Raw genomic sequence first — 4588 nt, forward strand, 5'->3', positions numbered from 1 at the left:
ATGAGGCTGTACCCTAAAGTAGGGAATATGTCTTAAGAGTTAATTTTGTTATAAGCACTGTACTTAAGATGCAAAAATTGAGACAGTTACTTTACATACAGTAGAGTAGAATTTGGTTTTTCCTGAGCCAAAATAGCTAGCTAAATACTAATATAACCCTTGATAAAATTTTTTGAAAGAAAAACCATTATTTGAAAACCAATGATTTTGGCTTAAACTTGATAGCTATTGATTTTATGTATCACAGAAATTTTTATTAACATAAAACAATTTTATGTTTTACCCATGACTTAAATTTGATAAAGTTTAAGTAAGCTATCCCAACAAATCCCAGGAAGATGAAAGTTATTATTACTGAAATTAAATCACTTAAACCTTAGTGATTAAACCTAGTTATGACCATTCAATAAAATTAGCATAAGTAAGACAGAAGCTATCTGTAAAGTCACAATGTCTTTAGGTATGAGTACTTCACCTTTGGAAATTAACCATTTCTACGTGAGCCTTTATCTTTAGAATAGTTAAAACCTTGATGAAAAGAGGAACCTAATTTACTTTACTGAGTCTTAAAGCCAGTTTTATAATCCTTAAATCATAACAAATTAGCATCAGTGACCTGTTAATGAGTGAGGCCTTATCATAAGACTCAGTTTATCTATTTAACATTTTGTCTAGTGAGAGACTTTATCTAACAGATGTGACTTTAGGTGTTCATAAGAGATGAACTAAAGAGAACCACAGTTATATGCTGTATTCCTTTTTCCTTGTCAGAGACAATTGGCCATTTTTGTTTCTAGTCAGAGTCTGGGGGACACATGGCTTAAATTTGCATGGGGTTTGAGATAAAGGAGATTCTACCTTTTTTTTTTTAAGAGTCCAGCTTTCCATGAATTTAAGTAGGATATGTTGGAAAGCAAGAGCAAAATGAAATTACAAAGCAGAGAGATAAGCATCCTGACATTTTTAAAAATTTGTTTATATTTAGTTATTTATTTGAGAGTGACAGACAGAGAGAGAAAGAGGCAGAGAGAAAGAGAGTGAGAGAGAATGGCGCACCAGGGCTTCCAGCCTCTGCAAACGAACTCCAGACGCGTGCGCCCCCTTGTGCATCTGGCTAACGTGGGACCTGGGGAATCAAGCCTCAAACCAGGGTCCTTAGGCTTCACAGGCAAGAGCTTAACCGCTAAGCCATCTCTCCAACCCCATCCTGACATTTTTTTTCCTATTTCAAAGTTGTTTGTTTTTACATAGCAAATTTACCCATTTGTAAAACACAAGGTGATAGACTTTTGTGTATGTTTAACCTGGTTAAACCTCCAATTACATCTGTACTTATGACTTTGTGACCCACCTAACACAGGCATCACCTGTGTCTAATGTAAGATGAATTTAGATTAAGACTATGTCCCTATATAAAACTTTTAGAGTATCCTTAAGAGTCTGTAAACAGTTGAAGAATCTCTAACTTTAGGCATGGCATTTAGGTTTAGCCTGAAAATTCTTTCCTACATACGCACATCTTTATCCACATACTTTAACATTCTCAGTACCACTCAAAAAGCATTTTTAATGAGGATTCTATGTCCCAACATTGAAAAATTCTTTCCCAGTTCCTTCAATCAATTCATCTCACCCCATCATTAATTATCTTTTCTCTCTCTCTCTCTCTCTCTCTTTTTTTTTTACTCCCCCAAGGGGGTGCACCGTTCCTGCAATACCAGGTCGATGCGTGGAGTGGACGGAGTAAGCTATTCCAACTCCAAGCTCCAAAAATCCGTTTAATATATTGTCCTCGGATACGGACGTATCAGATATTAAACTGATAAGAATAGATACTACATGTGATCTTAGCCAAAAGGCCAAGAAGCGATTATCTTTCTTATAAGGCTATTAAAAAATTACACCAAATTAATCCTATTACTAACAAGTGAGTAGTCTAACAAAATTTTATGTCATTAATATCAATAAGACACTAAATTAAGGCAAATATTGTTGTTATCTTGAGGCAGGCTGGCCTAGAAGTCAGGTCAGTTACCTCCTCCTTTTAAGTAACAGGACATTACAAGCTTTTTTAAAAATATCTGACAAATTATAAGTTACCTCTTTAGAGGAAGTTTTGTTGTTTTTAATGATCTTCTATGTAAGGTGAACTTGACCGAGAACAAATACCTGGCAAATTCCCTCCTTAAAAGACATTTAACTTTTCCTTTTCAATTTCTATGCTTAGGTCTTTGATTTCCTTGAAATCGTTCTCTGGAAGAAAAAGGAATATCACCTGCGTCCATCTCATCTCTTTAGTTACAAACAGTCACAAGCATGACATGACTAGCAAGCACAATGAGCATACATAAACACATATACACATATACACACACATAAAAAGAACAAATCCTCCTGATAAAATTTAAAAATTTGCTTAAAGAACTTGAAGCAATCTCAATTTCTTGTGTTTTTAAAATATCTTTTACTATGGCAATTAGCTCCTTTTTACTCTTTGCTAATTTTTTTTTAACCCATATTCCTTATGCCTTGAGAGAAGTTTTAAGCCTTTCAACAATTTATGCTTACTTAGGGTCTGTCCCATGATAGAAAAAGAAAGAGGAGAAACGGCAAGACCAGAGGGCAACATTCCCGGTCAGAGAACGGGCACGGGGGTTTCCCAGTGGGCCTACCATGAGCCTGACCACAATGTTAAGAGCTGGCAGCCACTCTAAGAGCATTTACTGGCTGTCGCATACCCAGTTTTGTCGATAGGAAGAGAGGCTAGATAGGAGGTCTTTGCCAACGCCCAAACAGGCTGTCGGGATTCACACAGGGAGCTAGGGGCCTTCAGCCAATGCCAGAGGGTAGCCCTGGCTAAGAGGCTTCAGTTGCCCTGTCGCTATGTTGCAATTCCACGCGATGGCGCCAACTGAAAGTAAAAGGAGGAAGAGAAGTGCAAAAAGGAAGTCCCGCAGTTCTTGTGCCTTGAAAAAAATGACTCAATAGTCTTTAGTTTAATTTTGTTTATTTTTATTTAGTTATTTGAGAGCAACAGACAGAGAAAGAGGCAAAGAGAGAGAGAGTGAAAGAATGGGCATGGTAGGGCCTCCAGCCACTGCAAATGAACTCCAGATGCATGCGCCCCCTTGTGCATCTGGCTAATGTGGGTCCTGGGGAATCGAGCCTCAAACCAGGGTCCTTAGGCTTCACAGACAAGCGCTTAACTGCTAAGCCATCTCTCCAGCCCCAATAGTCTTTACTTTAATTGCCTAAAATTCGTCGCTTACCTCAATCGGATCAGCTTCGCAGGCGGGCTTTTTTCTGCGTCAATGGTGGTGTGGGTCTTTACAGGTGTATTGCCTGTAGTGACCTCTATGCAGACATTCACTCACCCATCCAGTGGGGTGGCGGTCTAATGGCTGGGACGGCTGTCCACTTTGAGCGACATTCAGGTCTTTATTTGTACCTCGGTCCTCACGTTTGGGCGCCATTTGTCCTGGCCAGCGGGGAGTCGAACAAAGAAGCGAGGTGAAAATTAACCTGAATGAAATAAGGCAAACAGACACAAGAAGGAGACCATGCTAGATGTTTGTCATGGCCTCGAGAGTTTATTCTTACATGTAGGTTTATATAGGGTTGTATGGGGAAGGGGACGTGGCCAGGGCAAGGAGTTGTCAGGAAACCTAGAGGGGATGTAATTAGGTGTTCATCTAATCTTGCCTAACTGGCTTAACATCCTGACTGCACCAGGCTTCATTCACATCCTGACCATAAACTGGCCTTTTGCAAAAGATAAGATTCTGTAAGCAGTCTGCTGACTGGTTCCAGAAGTACCTAACAGAAAGCTGGGTGGACCAGCTTTCTGAGTAATGAGTCAGTTTATGAGCAGACCCAGGCAAAATGGAGAGGCTTTTGCTCTATGGCTCCCGACAGTTTTCCATTTGCCAAACTTCATTTTGTAGTTTGTGTACATAGTAGGCTATTATCCCACATCAATCTTACGAACAGGCAAGTAGGGAGCTCTTCAGGAGAGTGGTAGTTATCAAAGCCATTAGGAAAGAAACTCCTAGATTATGTTAAATCTATTAGCCATTATGATCTGGTTATTATCTATGTGTGAGTTTTCTTGCATGTGACATGACATTTACAGGTGACACAGACATTATATTTAAGGTTTAAAAATAATAATATAGGTTATAGGTAAGGAAGAAGGAATTACTAACTTGGATGGGAAGTTAATTGGAATTTGTAGAAATATAAAGATTTGGTTTAGGTAAGGTAGGAAGTATAAGAAATTAGTATTGGCCAGGTGTGGTGGTGCATGCCTTTAATCCCAGCACTTGGGAGGCAAAGGTAGGAGGATCGCCATGAGTTCGAGGCCACCCTGAGACTCCATAGTGAATTCCAGGTCAGCCTGGGCTAGAGTGAGACCCTACCTCGAAAAACCAAAAAAAAAAAAAAAAGAAAAAGAAATTAGTATTGAAGTAATATTTGAAATATCTTAAATTGTTTTAAATTTAAATATGATAGAGATTAAGAAGTTTAGATTTAAAGGCTTCTTTTTGTGCAAGTCTTTAATAACCTCTGCCTCCTGAGTGCTGGGATC

At 38.8% G+C, this 4588-nt stretch overlaps 1 pseudogene; it reads right to left on the reverse strand.

Annotated features, from left to right (window-relative positions):
* Positions 1 to 1693: 1693 nt before the first annotated feature.
* On the reverse strand, positions 1694 to 1871 carry LOC123460307 (annotated as a pseudogene).
* Between the last annotated feature and the right edge of the window lie 2717 nt (positions 1872 to 4588).

This window comes from Jaculus jaculus, chromosome 4, assembly GCF_020740685.1.
Source record: "Jaculus jaculus isolate mJacJac1 chromosome 4, mJacJac1.mat.Y.cur, whole genome shotgun sequence".
In the NCBI taxonomy this organism is placed as follows: Eukaryota; Metazoa; Chordata; class Mammalia; order Rodentia; family Dipodidae; genus Jaculus; species Jaculus jaculus.